Source organism: Larus michahellis, chromosome 9 (genome assembly GCF_964199755.1).
Source record: "Larus michahellis chromosome 9, bLarMic1.1, whole genome shotgun sequence".
NCBI classification, from domain to species: domain Eukaryota; kingdom Metazoa; phylum Chordata; class Aves; order Charadriiformes; family Laridae; genus Larus; species Larus michahellis.
Window position 1 is genome coordinate 38,754,260 of NC_133904.1, and position 17,898 is coordinate 38,772,157.

At 40.8% G+C, this 17,898-nt stretch overlaps 1 protein-coding gene across 1 annotated transcript in view; it reads left to right on the plus strand.

Moving 5' to 3' along the window:
- Nucleotides 1–305: 305 nt before the first annotated feature.
- TENM1 (teneurin transmembrane protein 1) overlaps nucleotides 306–17,898 on the plus strand; it is a 995,213-nt gene continuing 977,620 nt past the window's right edge. The window contains exon 1 of the mRNA XM_074599876.1: nucleotides 306–1,037. The gene's annotated coding sequence lies outside the window, so the exon portion shown is untranslated. The remainder of the gene's footprint in view (nucleotides 1,038–17,898) is intronic.

Below are 17,898 nucleotides of genomic sequence, written 5' to 3' on the forward strand. Positions count from 1 at the left end.
TCTGTATTTTTTCATAAGAAAGTGATGGTTGATTATACTAATTTTACCCTTGTGCTAATTGTCACTAATCTTCAGCATATTGTATGTGTCTTGCTCTTATGAATCCCATATCCCCTTCTGCCATAAATATTTCATAAAATATTCAAAGCCAGTCCACAGCCAAGTAATAACAAATGTCAAATGACACATTAGGAAGATTCATAGCTATTTTAAGTATGAATTTCATATAAAAGCCTAACTCATTTATTGTGGTCAGTATTAAGGATTGATTTTAGCAAAGAAATGCTCAGCAATTAGTATCAGCACCTTTACTGCCAGTTTGTTATTAAAGTAGAATTAATAGAGATTACTCGGAGTACTTGGTAGCAGACGGGGCACGCGATGGTCTGTGCAGTTGTGTGGGTGAGCCTCATTTCCAAAGGCCCAATTCAAGACTGCTGTAGTAAATGGAAAGATCTCTGTTAACTTTGGCAGGCTTTCCATCCTTCTACGCCTTTAATGAGTTTTCTTTTTTTTTTCCTTCCCATTTTTTTTTCCATGTTTTCTCCATTCCGGAAGGCTAGGATACTTGTTTGGGGGTGTTCCCTTTTCTGCCTTTAGCTTAAAGCCCTTCTTTCTCACTCTCTCTATCTATGAAAAAAACACCCTTTTTTGGAGAGTAAAGCACAATTTCAGGCTTTCTCTCCTTTATAAATAAATAAAGAAACAGTGAGAATAATTAGGCTCACGTTTCCCCAAATGTGAGTTCATTGAACTTGAATTGTGATGGCCAGCCCAAAAGAAGGTGGGTGTCTGTGCACAGGTGCAGGCAAATAATGAGATGAGGATCATGTGCAAGTCATCAATACAAATTACTTGTCTGAGGAGTGGTGGACAGAGGGGAGCAGCTTATAAAGGTGGTTCCTTTGGCGCAGCTGGGCTGGCTGAAGCAAGGTGGGTGTGTTGCTGAAGGTGTAGGCCTTGTTAATGATAAGCTTAGTTCCTGGCTACATGCTGCGTGTCTCAAGGTGAGCTTCTCCAGGGAGCATTGACCACAGGTATGAAGAATGACTGAGAAAAATGTCATAGCCAGGGTAAAGCTAAAGGATGCTGATTCTGTGTACATATTTTATTCTGTATTTTCCTGTTTTATGTCTTAGATCAGTACCTGCCAGCATCGCTTCTGAGAAAGATAGTGGCAGATGTTGCTGACTCCAAAGCAAAGGCAACTCATTGCTATGCTTTAGAGTGACCTCAGCAGAGGAGATGGTGGTTTCTCTCATTATGTCTTTGAATACTTAATGCAAGAGATAGCTGTAGCTGCAAGGGCTGATGCACTTGAAGAGGTGCCAGGCACACTACTCTGTGTGTGTGCTGTGGGTGCAGGCAGCAAGGGTAGGGAGCTGTACGCTGGACTGCTCAGTTGTGTGGAGTGAGTTTCTCCAAACCTGGTCAGAGAGCTGATCTGGTGAGTGGGTTGTGAGTGGTTTTACTTCTCTTACGAAATGCGAATTTTACATATGGGGAAGGAACAAGTATGGCTACCAGAATGGCTCGATAGGCTGCTCTCATACCGAGAGCGTTGCACAGGGGTGGGCTTCTCCTTGTGTTCCTTTAAGCTGATCTGACTTTCTTTTCAGATGTCTATCTACTATATCTTTCATTCTTGAAATATCTATCTTTGTGTGTGGAAGAGCCCTTTAATTTAACAATTATATAAATATTGGTTAAGTTATGTTTGTGACTATAAATCATAAATAACAGAATTAATGAGGTTACGATAATGGGAAGTGGAGATACTGCTTTTTACCCTGGCTAAAATGGCTTGTTACCAGACCGTGACATCTTCCTTGCTTCTTCTGTTCCCAGTTTTCTCTGTTTAATATTGTGTTCGCTTATTTTGTGGTTAAATAAAACTAAACACATGGTGAGTATTATGAAGTTTCTGCTTTGTTTTAGCATAGCTGCTACACATTTATATGCTTTTGTTGAATTTTGGTTGTTTTTTTTAAATCTACCTTTGTGAATGGCTATGTACCCCCTGCACAGGGCCAGGCCCCTGTCTGCAGCCTGTCACTTTACTCTTCTTACTATCTTGAAAATACACAGAATGGCTGTATAAGGGGTGCAAAGATTTGTTCTTAATTATTTTGGCTTCATTATGTATTGTATCCTAGATTGCTCATATAAATAACAATGCATCAAATGCCTTGCTAGAATAATAGAAAATGTTCTACTCTGAGTTAGCTACTAATATTACAAAAATGAGACTATGATATCATTTAAAAAACCTCAAACCTCTCCCTGGTTTCACTTGGGTTAGCATTTACCCCATGAGATGTTCGAGAGATGGGATGAGCCGAGCAGGGTGTTAGGAGCCAGGATGACTTCAGGTAGCGCAGAAGGTTGTGGCAAATGCCCATTAACCTGAGGGCGAGCCAGGAGGTCCCAGCGCTCCGCTCCCTCCCTAATCCTGCAGCTGCAGTTACCTACCACCCGCTGCGCGGGCTTGGCAGAAGTGAATGTGGACCAGCTCCTATAAGGGTGTATTAAATCAAACTGCCATCAATTATAGGGTGGAGTCAGGTGAACAGACAAGGGCACCAACCTCTTAGATTTCCCCATAGCAAGTCAGCAGAGCTCGTCTAATGAACTCCCTTTGTCAACGTGGACAAATTAATTCATCTCTCGGGCTAAAGGAGGCAGTGTAACTCAGCACAGTTCCCCCAGAGTCAATGGCATCCTTTGTTTTCGCCAGCCCGGGAGATAGCCCCAACACTTCTGTGTCCTCAGGAGAGGATTCATTATTAATGGAAAATACTCTGGAGACTGGATAACTGAATGGGTATTAAGAATTTAAGTTAAATTATCAGGAAATTGTGATAAAACTGAGAAGTGGGGCTTGTCTGAAACTCAGGTGAAGGTAATAAACTGCACACAGCACCAATGAAACTCGGAGAGTGCTTTTTGTTTTAGGAGCCTGTTTTAAGGATCTTTGGAGAATAATGTTTAAACCAAATGTGAAAATGGCTTATTAGCCTGGAATAGATGCGCATTTTTACAAATATATTCCTATTTGTAAATGTAACAAAATATTTTGGCCTGTAATTTTGTGTAATTGTTTTTCCAAATGTTTACTGTTCAGTGAGTGTGGAACAGTTACGATCACAGCAAAATACAAATACGTGGTTTGCTTCTGTGGGTTTTTGCTTTGGAAACCACCAAACTTTCCAAGTACTTCTCCGGCCTTTTGCTCTCTGTCTGACTGAGTGGCTCTTTCAGTGGTAACATGAGTGCCGAGATGCACATTGACATAATTCTGGAGAACAGTGGTAGATGGAGGACGGTGGTTTGGCTGACTGACACTTTTACAACTAAGGGCCATCTGAGGGGCTGATTTATATGAAGTGTAAATGTTGTAGTGTTACGGCCTTGTCACCCTATAATTGCAAGTACAGCTCTCCTGCTTTATGTTACCTCTTAACTGCATGTTTCTCCCAGCCATGCTGTTATTAGATACGCAAGTTTCAGGCTGATCTGGCAGCACTACCCATCTCCACTTCTGGTATTCATTCGTTTAGATGTTGTAATTTTTGCTTGCATGAAGGATACTGCTTTGTGTAGCAATTCTTACTAGTATTCAAACTAGTTATATTCAATGCATTTGTTGTGGTTTTACCCCAGCCAGCAGCCTCTTGCTCGTATCTGTCTGTTCCTGTGTTCCTGCCCGCTGCCCCCCCCCCACCCCTGCAAAGTGGGGCAGAGGAAGGAGAAAAGGAGGGGAAAAAGGCAGTTTGATAGAACAATAACAGAAAAGGGGGGGGAAAAAAAAAAGTAAAAGAATATACAAGACACAAGTCACACTCACCACCTGGTGAATGTGTTGCCTGGCCCGACCTGAGCAGTGATTGCAGATTCCTGCCCCCCAGCCATACACTGAGCGTGATGTCTAGGGTATGGAATATTCCACTGGCCATTCCGTTGTTCGGCCTTTCTAGTTTGTAAAGGAAGTGTTTAGAGTTGCTCAACATGAGAGGAAAACAGGCACTACAGGCATGTTCACAGTTGAGGGGGTCTAATGCTTTTCGCTTAAAGGTCCTATTTTCAGTCCCTGACAGCTTTGATGGATATAAATCATTCTGGTTGACATTCTCTTGGCTGGATATTTGCTACGCTTGCATATTCCCATTTCAGGAGTATTTAATAAAAATATTTCAACCATTACTGGGAATGAATTCGGAAGATACTACAACTTGGTCTGTGTTAAATAAGTACATATCTGTAAAATGGTTTCCTGCGTACTTTGGAGGAGAGATTGGAATCCGACAGATGAATGTCACCTCTATCAAAAGTGTGCTTTTGTGCTCACTCGGAAACATGTCTGGATTTGGTTTCTGAAAAAAAAATCCTTCAGTCCACATAATACTTGTTAGCTTGGTGGGTAACTTTTGCTGATCCCGCATTATTTCATGATCTGACTAGGGAAACAGCCTTTCTGGAACAGTAAATGATAAACTAAGCATGCTTAAATCATAATATATTGTTATATGTCTCAAGAGGGGTGAGCTAAGCTACAAGTGCCAACCTCTGATATTTCTAAGTACTTCAGTTCTTGACTTGACCACTTCTAATGCTATTAGCCTTCCTTTTAATACAACAGAGATTATTGTCATAGTTTGTACCTGAGTGATAGAGCCAGTTTGGTTGCTAAGCTTTCTGTGTAGAATTTGAGCAGGAAAAAAAGCCAGAAATCGCTGCTCTTTTCCTCCTCTGCATTCTGACAATGGGTTGCAGCTGCACAGGACTTGAGGAGGGGAGGCAGCCTTGCTGCTCCCTGGGACCTGCGCAAGTGGTTGTAAAGCAAATCCCCTCTGCGTCTAGAATCAACTGGAGAAAGGTTTTGCTGAAGGCATCATAGGATGGCAGGGCTTTCTGTATGCATGTATGTTATTTACTTAAAAAAAAAAAAAACAAAACAAAAACAAACCAACAAGTTCTTTGAAAGTTTCTTGCTTGAAAGTTTGTGCTTTATATTTCTGTTGATAAATCAGTAGTTTGTTTATTTTGACTATAACATCTGACATGTTTCTATAAGTAATAAAGTTCTGCTTGGCTGATGGAGCACATCTTTAGACTTGAAATACCTTAGTATGTTTCAGAGAGGCAAAGCGCTCTGGTCTGGGATTTCTTTCTTCCTTCCTCTCTTCCTAACCCCAGCAAAACCTTCACGTTTTCCTTTTTACAGAAATAATATCAATTTTCTGGCTATTTCTGGTACTTGCCTTTCAGGTCCCATTCTCTGCCCCCTGACAGGGTGATTTTTCTGATTTTCCTGCTGCCTTTGATTCACCTATTGTTCCAGCTTCCTGCAAGGCAAGAGACATTCAATAGATAGTATTCTGGGAGGCATGAATTTCAAGCAGTTTTTCTTGAGTTATGTGCCTAAGGTTGCTTTGCACGGGAAAGTATGTGGTATAAAGATATTGCTCTTGCTGTCCTTTCCTCATGTAGGCAGATTTTTACTCCATGAAGTCTCCAAATTGACAGGGTGTGAATCATGGGGCTTTTTTACATGAAAGGCAAATGGAGGGTTTGGTCCAAGACAGCTCACTGAAGAACTTCATTCCCATTGCCTTTTTTTGCTCACTTTTCCTCTCTCCTTTTTGCCGCTGTGCAGTATGATGGGATTAGACGTGAGGCTGCTTTGAGAGCTGGGCTGTGTGAGCAGCAGAGTGGCCGATGTCTGAGGGAACGAGCGCTTGAATGGTCTTGCAGAGTGTCTCACCTCTGAAAATGGCCAAAACCTACTAATTTAAATAACCAGAGGTGTTATTTTGAGAGATTGTGAGATTCTCCCAACTGCTAAGGATACCACAGGAATTAGCATGCGCTCAGCCTCTCCAAATCGGTCACCTGTCTTGGAACAGCACAATAAGCAGCACAGACTTTTTTTATAGTTGGTAGCTGCAGCTCTTTTACTTAATCATGGGTTAATAACAATTAGCCATTTCAATCTACGGCTTAATTTAAACACTAGACTAATTTCCAGGTTAAAGCACTGTTCAAAATCAACTTTATAATTAATTCTTTGGATACTTCTGCGTAAAAAATAATATTGAGAGGTATAGCAGATTTCTTCTAGGGATTAATGTTATCGCTGGTAAATGTCAGGCATACAGATGATATTACAACCTACTTGCTTTCTTCAGACATGTGTGCTATTGATTGTTTCATCGATGACTGGTTCCTAGCTGAGTTTCATTATACTGCACAGCAGAGGGTTGTTTGTGTTTTGTTGGGTATGTTTGACCTGTGATTGCCCTATGATAAATCGTGGAGAAAGTGATTTAAAAATGAAAAAGCAGGAACTCCTGAAATTAAAAATTATCTTTTAGTTCTGCTACTAGCAGAGTCTAGTGAACATGTATATGCAGCTCTGGTATGGCCTTGTTACCCTGCATTGGATTAAAGACTGGCTAAACTGGAAAGGCTAAAGTTTTTAATCATTTTTATTAAATTAAGGACTTGAAAAGCAGTAGGTAGCATCAGACACCAGTACTATTGGGGTTCGGAGCATGTTCTGTCTGTTCAGCTTGCCTGGCCGCTAGACTGCTACAAAACGTTATCACTTGTTGGTTCTTGCGTGCTCTCTGTACTGTGCAGCCCTTGCCCCAACCGTGCGTCCCCCAGCAACAGCTCCCGTAGCTCAGTAAAAGGCAAATAGGGTCTTGTGGATACACTGTGCGGTACCGCTTCTCAGTACAGCCTCCGGGTGCAGAGCTGGGCTATGGACGGAAAAGCTTGTCTTGCTCATGCCTGTACTCCCCTGCCTTTCTGCCCGCTTGCCTAGAAGTTACTGCACAGAGCCACATCTCTAACAGTCCTGCAACTTTAAGAAGCGCAGATCTGCTTGAAAATGACAATAAGTAGAGAAAATTGACTTGAACGTAATAATTTAAACCTCTACATTTACATTTTCTTCTAAACAGCTCTGATAATTCTTAAAGCAAGACAAATAAATCAGAAGTCTTTCTTTCATTTCAATAAGTTAGAAATATTATCAGTCTGGCAGTATTTTGAGTGATGCTGCATTATCTGACTTTTTACTTAAGTGGTGTTACAATGTCAGCAGAGTAGTTTTTAGAGAATTTCTCTTTACAGCACTCCAGCCTCTCATCTTGAAGTGACATTATAGACCACTGAGCAAGAAATTCATCAATATAAGTAGCTACCATTTTCTGAAAAGATAGTACCTACTCTTACCTTGAGAACTTTTAATCATTCATCTCCCACATTCAAACTTGCTATCACTTAATTAATCTTCCCAGTTTCACTGAAACCTCAATAGTTCCTGAGTAAATGCTGAAATAAGGGCAGCTTTGATGTTTGAAAACTGTAATAGAAGGCAGCAGGCGATGCTACTGACTTCAGAAAATATTTGAAAGGTCCCTCTCATGCGGCTGCAGCATTATGCAGCTCTCCCAAGGGGCTACTGCCGTACTACGGTAGGAGAAGCCGGCGCTGTTGTAACAGTGCTGCTCTGTGGGGAAAATGGGAGCAGCAATAGTTTAATTATCCCCTTGAGTCACAACGTAGAGGAATAGCTGCTGATACGAATGGGGACAGCAGTACACAGAGGAGGACTGGAGGACTGTTGCAGGCTGGTTGCCTCCCCTCTCGCCTCCTCCTGTTCTTTATCATTTGAATTTGTACTGGAGCAGCAGAATAACAGCATCTCCTGCATGCGTTGCTTTACCTTTTATTTGTTTTCATATTTGTGGCTTTATTTGTGATTATAGTGGTGGCTTTTTCAATAGGTTCTCATGTAGCAAAGATATAAAAAGGATGACAGGCTGTAATGAAAGCCCATTGCATTTAATGCGCTCACTTAAATCGGTCGTACTTTGCAGAGCACTGCTGCCATTGGGCACCATCAGCAGTTTTCAGGAGGGGCATGTGCAGGGGTTGGCATCAGCCTGTGATCCCGTGGCTGTGGCTGCACCGGGGGTGAGACCAGCGCAGGACCATGCCATCCCCTTGTCAAAGGGGGCTGTAGCTTTCAAATCCTCTCCAGCTGAATAATAGGGTTCTTTCTGCTGGAGGAGAGCAGAGTTGTACGTGTTCTGGGGGAAATGTGGAAACCTTTTTCCTCCTGGACTCTAGCGGGTATGTTGCCTTCAGCTCGTTAATTCTCAGCATGTTGAGCAGGTTCTGCATTTGAATTTTATTCTCCCATTCACAACCTTTACTCCACTTTAACATAACTGTTAGGTGATTTCCCAGGCTTACCTGATACAATATATAAAATACTTTTTATTTTACACTTTTTCCTTTTGATGTAATAATTATTATGCTTAAAAATGTTTGTTTAAGAAACATAGATGACTTCTCTGGAAGCCAGTTAGAGTATGGACACTGTCCAGATGGGAGCTAAAGAAGGCCTGTTTAGCCAGCAATAGTGAAACAGTTGGTGGTTCCCAAAGAATTATTTCTCCACTTGTTAGTGGAATGCTAATTCCTGTAATGTAATGTATAATAACACTCATGCTGAACTACAAATTATCTGAGATGAATCCTTTTTTTTCGTTTCTTTTTCCCCTGCTTTTGGATTGCTCATGCTGAACTACCAATTATCCAAGATAAATCTTCTTTTTTTTTTTTTTTCCTTTCTCCTGGACTGTATACTGGAGCACAGCACCATTTCTGATGTGAAAATGTCATTTCACCATATCTTCTAGAATGCTTGGGGAAATAAATGATTTTGCTAATTCCATCTTGCTTCAGGGCGCGGCTTATAGACTCAGGTCTTCAAAGTAGTGCGAAGAGCTGGCAGAGGGTGCTGTAGCCCCTTACACCCACGCTGTTGCCTCTACTCCTTGTTCCCACCTGGATTTTTACAACCTGAGAACTGTAGAAATTTACTGTTGCAACAACCAGTTGCACACCAGTGGCCAGTCTGTTATTAAAATAACTCTCCAATTTTGCTGGTTTTGAAGTTCACTCTTCTCAGTCTCCTAGGTCCTTGGATTTCAATCTATAATGTAAAGCACCCTAACTGGTTTCAGTTTTGTTGTATTATTTTTCTTTGGTTACTTTGTTCCCACAACTGGGCAATTAATATCTCCTTGGAGACTGCTGTGGTAGTTTTATGTGACCCATTGTGGGTTGCCTTTGTAATTTGTCTTACCTTTACTAGAAAAAATGCCTAGTCACCAAGAGTATAGGTAATATATAAATCATTAAATGAAATCAATGAGAACATCTAATAAAATCAAAGAACTCATTAAAGTATTGAAGATGAAGTGAGGCTCCATGCGGTCTTGCAGGGAGATTAGCAGGAGGTGGGAAGCAAACAGAAAATTTACAGTCTCTGTCAGTCCTTTGACTAGAAGGCACCTGGAGGATCTATCTGGGTTTTGCTTCTGACAAGTCTCTAATGTCAAATGTTCTTTCTTCTGTTTTAAACAAACACAGCTGCATTCATTGTGTCATTACAACTCATTTGGGAGCAGCAGAGCTTCAGCCCAGCAGACATCTAAAGGAGATGTGCGCAGTCCATCTTCTTGAACTATGAGAGGTGTGGAAGTTGACCCTATAAAGTAGTTTAATGAGTCCAACTGCTATCCAGGTCTTTTGCAGTATTGCAGTTCTGCTCTGTTTGTATGTTTTGGGGGTTTCCAGTCATGTGGATAATAAATGTGTCAGATGAGACACTGGTCTGGGTAAAAAAAAAAAAAGGCATGTTTAATCTGAAGTATCCTCAGATGAAATTGATTTACATAGTCTAGGTACTGGTGTGAAACTGAGTGCTGTTGATTTTTTTTTTAATAAACTTGCCACAAGTCTCTTCTAGGCATCTTGTTTCTTATTCAAATGTCATCTGTAAACCTCTGAACGTAATCCTTAAACCCTCACAAAAATATAGCAATAAAAAAAATCGTGGTTTACTGAACCTTAGAGGAAAAATTTTAATTTTTTTACTTGGCCTGCTGTGAGGAGTTGTATTTTTGTCCCATTTTCTTTAATCTGGCTCGTCTATTCCTAAATTCAGGTCTTAATCCTGAAATTTACTCATGTTTATTCCTGAGCTCAAAGGGACTCTTTGTGTAAGTGCATAGTCTTCCTTTGTAAGCATTTTGCGTTTTGGTGTTACGATTTGGGTGCACAAAGAATTCAAAGGCTTTGCCTATACTTTGTCTAATTATTTTTTCCCTCATATTAGGGGTTATTAGAAGTAATATTGCTAATGAATATGACACCACATTGGTATAAAATTGGGGTAGGGGAAAAAACCAGAATCAATCCCTTCTTTTAAGGGATAGTGCTCCATCCCTTTCCTTAGTCTACATTTTTGATTAGTGTATTCACAGTCATCTCGTGTTTCTGTGCAGCTTGAGCTTGGATATTAGCCAAACTCAAACTGAAACACTTTTGGCTTTGGGAAAATGTAAAGCGAGGCTACGCATTCATTAAGAAAGAACAGCCTTTCCTTGGGGAGAGATGGACCTGGACCATGCAGTGTTAAATGTCTGACCTGAATAGATGTGAATGTCAAGTCTACTCTATGTTCACCTCAAGTCAAAAGTTTAATGCAAGGTGATGCCATTTATAGATATTTTTTTTTAATTGAATCACTCTTGTATATAGCTGTCATTATGCACATGGGTAATATATCCTTGACATGACACCACATATATAAAAGAAAGTTTTTAGGGAAGAATATTTGGAGTCTTTTGAAAGGGGGCAGCGAGAGTGGGGCTGCTCCCTGAAGGCAGGCAATCCAGGAGCCAAGGGTGACCACACATGGGTAGGGGCAGCGACATTGCCAACAAGGGTGCAGTCCCACAGCACCACGCCAGGCAGCAGAACAGGGCTGTGGATGGCGGCAGGCTCTGTTGAGAGCCCAGTGATCCATTACAGAAATGACAAGTGACAAGTTGGGTCCAAGGTCAGTCTGGGAATCCGAGTCAACAAGTCGGGAACAGCAAAGGAGGGAGCTCAGTAGAGACAGAGGTCTGCACAGGCCACAGCTTGGGCGAGAACTGGTGTTGAGGCCTCATGTAAGGCTGCTCAAGGTGGTCAAGGACTACTGGTACACTCAGGGCTGTGAAGCTTAGTTTCAAGCAGGAAAAACACCAAGGAATTTCTGAAGTTTATTGAATGTATTAGAAGTTCAAGCTCCTCTGAGAAAAATATGTTAAAAGTGTTTTGGCTTTTTCTGCGCACTTAAGATGGCAACTGCATGCAAGAAAGGAGTCATCGTTGGTCACCCTAGCATTTCTTCAATTATATTATCCTTTAATGGAGGTAAAATGTAAATATTCTATTTGAGGTGAAATCCAGTGGATGTCACTAACAGGAGAAAACAAGAGAGAACTGTGAGGTTTTATTATGCTAACATCTGCCGTGAAAGGGTGTAGTGTTTTTTAGCTGATGGTGGTCTCAACAGAATTTTGTGTTGCATGTGAGTTGGTGCATTCACATGCATATAACATGGTGGAAACCAAAGAGAATGATACTATATAAAGAGCAGGGTAGATTATTATCAAGATAATACTAAAATGAGAAAATCTTGTAGCTACACACTGGAAAACAGGAAAAAATGGCATTTGCCTTTTGCCTCTCTGTTGCCCCACACTAATCTCTGAGCTCGGGGAGAGCCGTTGATGCCCACGTGGGAGCTCCTCTGCAATATATTTGTCTTCCAGTGTGGTGTTGGCTTGGTGCTAGTACAGACACTGTCTGTGCTTTATGCAGGAGGGAAGGAAGCGGCTGTTTTTGTTTTCTTTTTTTAAAAGGCTTTATGAAAGGTTACATGTTCTAGTGGGGAAGGATGCTTTTTATCCCCGGAGGAAGTGGCCCATGCATATGCTTTTTTTACCTGAGGTGCAGTAATAGTTTCTAATGAATTCAGTATGACTGCCTGTGTGATGGAGTTTTAATGCAACTGCAGTGGTTTGCAGTATAAAAGGCTTGAGCTGCGGCTTGTTAGTTTTCTTTGCTCACCATAGCACTGCTGTTTTGGCGGGAGATAGGAATATATCACACACCGTGATGAGGCGGAAGAACTATCAGGCGTGCTGCCTCATGCGAGTTCTATTCCAGAGTTTCTTTAACAATTGCCAGGGAAAAATGTTTCAAATGCTACAGCTGATTTGGGCGTGAATTAAACCAGGAAGCTTCAACATGTGAAGCCGGATGCAAATTTACCAGTAGCAAACGCTACTTTCTGTTGCATTTTCCCCAAAATATTTTCCCCTGAATATTGGCTCCTCTGTAGGCGTTTCCCAATTTTTCCCAGTAACCTGGTGTGAAGGTAGACAAAATGCAGATCAACCAGACCTGTAGATTCTGATGGGGGTTATAAGGAAGATGCATCCATTGAATAGTCTTGGTTCTTGGCAAAGTACGTAAGCCTAGAGGTGGTGTCCTGGTGCAGTACTGGTGCTCTCTGCCTGCTCTTACTTTTTTGGGGGCAATTTTGAACAGTTATGGGTCTGAAATCCCCATCAGACCTACCACCATTCTGTACATCTATTATGTGTGGGTTCAAGGCATCTCCTTTCCAGTGCTGCGGTTCCCTCCACTAGACAGTGATTTAGTGCTTTAGAAATGACATCATTTAACCTTCTGTCAGTTCGTCTTTGTTAGAGAGCTGTGAATCCTGGGCTCTCCTTGGGGTTCTCTTGATAGATTTCACATACTCTTGCTTTAAGCCAAATGGTGCTCTGATCTACCAGTGAAACATCTAAACATCACTAAAGTCAATAGCGTTATGCTTGCTTTCTTTTTTATGCATATCTGAAATTCCCTACAGGCAAAAGAGAAGAGGAGATGCTGTGCCCTGTGGTTCACAGCTGAATAAAAGCTGCTGCTTTGGAGCTGCAACAGCTCATCTCCAAGACCCAGTAAAATTGAAGGACAGAAAAGAATACGCAGCTATTGCATGTTTTAAGCATCCTTTGCATCACTTCTATGTTTTTCTTCACATGTTGCTTTCCCTTTTGACCTCAGATGAATGTATTTCCTTTTCCTAACTGGACAGGCAAAACGTGTTTCTTTATCTTGAACACAGCTCATGAATGTACCACAGTTTTTACTTCAAAGAAATTACTGAATCAAGGTCACCTAAAGTAAGTTATTGAAACACGACCATTTCAACACCTTTAATGAAACTACCCTCCTTCAGACCTTATAGGTACCGTATTAGAGAGCTGCAGTGCAGCACTGAGAATCTCGGATGATATTTTTAGGACTTCTAGAAACTACTGGAAAGGGGGAACCTCTGTACGTACTATACACTATTTATATGGTAGTACTATTCTACTAATACAGAAACTCCCAAAATCTCACTAGACCAAGTTCTACATTTAAAACCAGGGTATCAGGTAACAGCCCAGTCTTAGAAAAGGTATTAACATGTCACTCTTTCAGCAAAGCTCATAAGACCTTCTTGGAGATGCTGCTGGTTATTTAGCTATTCCCAGACAGCAATGGCAGAGCTTACTGGGACGACTGTCCTAGTTGCTGTGACAGGCCAGCTGGAGTCACTGAGACTAAGAAACATTAAAAATACTCTAGTGTCTTTTTATGATGTTACAATAAATATATTTCCTTTTACTTTATAGATAGCTGCCTACCTTTAAAAAACCCTACATAAACAAAACCCCAACAACAAAAACCACAACCCAAAACCCCAACCAAACAACAACAAAAAAAAACCCAGCCAAAAATGCTACCACTGAGAGTAGTGCTTGGAAAAGTTAAATTCTTCATGAAGTAGTAAAGATTGTTAAGATGTTTCACAAAAAAATACCTTTTCTATGGTTGTGGGTTTTTTCAGTTCTTGACTACCTGACCTGAGATGGAAGTATTTTGAATATCAAGCCATTATTTTGTTGTCACATAGGATGGGTTTTGAATCTGTATCATTGATGCTGAATCCACAAACTGTTTCTCAGCTCAAGCAGCAAAGAAAGATGTCTGCATACTACCTGTAATAATTCTTCTCTTAATGTCAAGTATATGTGAAAGATGGGTAAAGGCCCACGTAGCACTTGGCACAGGCGTTACCAGGGAAAATGAACCTGTCGTTACTAATGAGCTAGAAGAAATTGCTCTGAAAGCAAATCCAGCTCAGCCCCTGGGCAGGCAAGCTGCCAACAGTGGGAAAGACTAAAAACCAAGCAAACGTACAGAAACCTGTTACACGTAGGTGTTCCTCACGGTCCTGCCAGGTCACAGTGAGTCTGCCGTACCTGTCACCTGGGAAGCCCAAACACTTTGTCATCCAGTGAAGTACCACTGCTCTGAAATGAGTAAAACCAACATGATTTCTTAGCTTTCTTTTCAGATCAGGTTTGTCTATATATTTTTACAGTCTGCACGAAATGAGGAAACTTAGATAATATAGTTTAGAAGTTTCAATTGTTCTGTCACCTTCCTTTTTCCAAAGGGATCTCTTGGAGGTGGTGTTTATCCTTTAGAAAATATGAGGATCTGTCTTTTCATTACATATTTGACATTAGAAGGGAAACTTGAGGTTAACTAAATAAGAGACATCGTAATGCATCTTGAAGAATACAAGTAACAGGTGAAATGTACATTGTGTGTGATTAGCATGCAGCAGGAGAAGCAACCAGCTTTACTTGGTTGCTGTAATTGCATGCAAGTTTATTCATATCTTTGATACCCCTGAACAATAGCAGTGAATAACTGCTGTCCTCTTTTCCAATGGACTCTATAGTTGACAGAATTTTAGTATTATAGCCTTCATACTGAAGGGAAATCAATATCTGAAGAGACAGCACTGAGTATATTCTGTTAAGGCTGTCCCTAGCTTTGATCAAAGACTATCCCCAATTATTAGGAAAGCCTAGTATTAAAAATAAGGTTTATTCTCTGTAATTAAGGTTTTCATTTTCTTAATGGGTAGGTCTTAATAGGTAAAATAGATATTCCCCCCCTCCAATGCGGGACTCTGAACTTCCTGTAATTATTTAACAGTGGGAATCAGTCTCCAGCAATAGATCAGGAAATATCCTGGGACACCTAGTTAGTCCCTCAGCAATGGGTAGTTTGTGAGGAGGAAATAACATGCTGATTTGCAGTTATAATTGAGGAAAATTGCCCGAGAGGATTCTGACAGTACAGAAAATAGGCCAATTAGTTACCCAGCTCTGATCCTCCTATGATTCATGATTGCTTCCATTTAATTTTGCTGTCATTTATGAAGCAAGGTTAAGAATAGATTGGCTTCTTTTAGCCACCTCTTAGCTTACTCCTGCCTGGATCTTGGGGAGGTAGGTGGATAGGAGTGTGGGATTGTTGTGTGTTTTTTTTTTTTTTTTTCTCCGTGATTGTATGACTTGAGTCTAAAAATCAAAATTTCTCAATGTTCCACTTATTCATCATGGAGCTATAGAAGATGATTAAAACCTTCACACATAAACGTTTCTTTTCTTATTTTTTTTTTCAAAGATAAAATGTACCCTACCAGCAAGTTAATAACACTTTCATGCTGTTACCTTACAGCGCTCTACAATAATCAATATTAAATTAAAAGGACTTCAAGCAAAAAAAAAAAAATCATACCTCAGTAAATCAGCCAACGGGAAGATTGTACAGCTCACCCTTGAGCAGTACCCAGCGGCAAAGATGCAAATGTGGAGACTTTAAAATGTCAGTGAAGCCACCCAAAAGGCAGCCCAAGGACATCCCTCCCTCTCAAAGGCTGGTCTGTGCCTGGCTCTGTCCCATCGTTTCTTCAGCGCAGGGTTTTTATTTGCACCAACCCATTTCCAAAACCCTGAGAACTGGCCCTAGCAGGGCGAACGCTGCCTTTTGCAGCACGTTTTGGGCACAGGTATAACCCTGTAGCTGCTCCGTAGTGCCATTGCTCTATCGATTATCAGCTGTTTCCAGCTGTCTCTTGGCTTACTCCTTTCCACCGCGGGGGCTTGTTGTTATCCCTATGGGAGAGCAGGTGGAGTAAAGATAGGCCAAACATTTGCAGGTTTCTGTTTCTCTTGTCAGTGGGGTGGGCCTGGCTGAACAGTGACCCAAGCACCCATGTCTCTGCTGGCATCAGCAGTAGTGCTGGTCTGAGACTGAAATCCTTCTGAACCCTGCCTGGCACCCCACAGGTACCTCGTTAGCCAGATATTGCCCTTATCCATAGCTAAATCTGTAACTCGGGCTTATCTTAGATGTCACCTCTTCCAAAACTGTACATTATTTATTGCTTGATAGATGTGTTGTCATTCTTAAGCATACAACAGCTGGAATTGTTGCCATCTCATTTATTTAATGAAATTTTTTATCAAAATTAGATATCTCCTAAGGAAAATAATTAATCACTCTTAACTATTTCCATTTGACAAAGCAGCACTGTCACAATAATGGTTTCATTAGAGGAATCAAATGTATCAGAACAACCGAGCCATGCTATCTCTTTCTATTTTCAAGTCTGCATTGCAAAGTGAATAGACAAATGTCAAGCGGTATGTTCCTCCCTGTGAACACTGGCCAAGCAGATAAACAGAAGAGGTGATTATGCCTTATATTCAATAAGTATGTTTGTGATGTATGTCCGACATGCAAAGAAAACCACTTGCAAACAAATCCAAAAGCAAAGGAAGTATCTCAAAAACCACAATGTTGGTTTATCTTCCCCCGTAAATACAGCGCATGCCTCCTTGCAGGCAGTCATGCTCACTTAAGATGTTTGCCATTGCACAGGACAGACAGGAGACCACTAAATTGGCAGAATCCTGTATTTTATACCCCCGCAGATAAAATGCATTGCTTGTTCTGTGTAGCAACACAAATCACTTGCATACACAGGCAGTTGTTCTTAAATTTCAGGAGCACTCAAGGGCTGTATTGTGTTAGTATACAGAAAGAGGAGCACATGTATATTTTTCTGTGGGGAAAAAGAAAAAAGGTTCTTACTGTTAAGCAGGCACGCTTTAGCTACTAATGTCAGATAGCTGTAGTTGGGTGAAGCCAGTGTGATACGTAGAAAAGGTTTCAATTCAGCCTGAGCCAGGCTTTCCACACCAGCATCTCAAATGCCCTTTTTGAGGAACCCACGAAGTGGTGTCCCCTTCTTCACAGGGAACGTAGACCGGGAATGGGCAGGTGCAAATAACTGTATGTGTGCACATAGCAAAAGCAGGAATAAAAGAAAAAATGCTAGTTGGAACTTTACATAGTTGTAAACATATTTTGATTTGACAATGTAAGTTTTTTGTAACAAGTACCATTGTTGCTTATAGCTCACGCAATTTTCATTGACTTATTCTATATATTATATAATAAAAGTTAAGGAGTAGAACAAAAACAACTTGCAGTTTGGAGCAAGTTAATGGTATTTCATTAACAAACTGTAAATAGTAACAGCATAAGCTAGATGTGAAACTGCTTTCACAGGCCATAAATGCTTAATGTTTATTACCAATAAAAGTCAAAGGAGCATTTAGCAAAGCAGTTTACCAAACAAACATTAAATACTTTAATGCATTAGATTCAGTGGACAGAATCAGGTTATTTAATTAAGAATGAGTAATCCGTTAGGGCTTTATTCACCACAAATGATCTGCAGCTTCACACGTTAAAAGAGCTCATGAAAGCCGTGTAGTGGTGGAAGAACGACTCGGAGGTGCCAGATGTAGAAAGCCCCGGTGAGGGAAGAGTTCACGTTTGCTGTTTCCAGACTGATATGCCTTGGCCTTTGCATGCACAGGTCTAGATTTCATCTCTTTCTGATAGTGTAAGAGTTCTGTAAAAATCACCGTAAAATCTTTTAGACGCTAATTATCTCAATTATGTTCTCAGTCTTGTTTTTCTGATGCATGGCATTTAGGCCATCTTTCCAAAAACACCCATGCAACAAATGACTAATGAGAATAATATCAT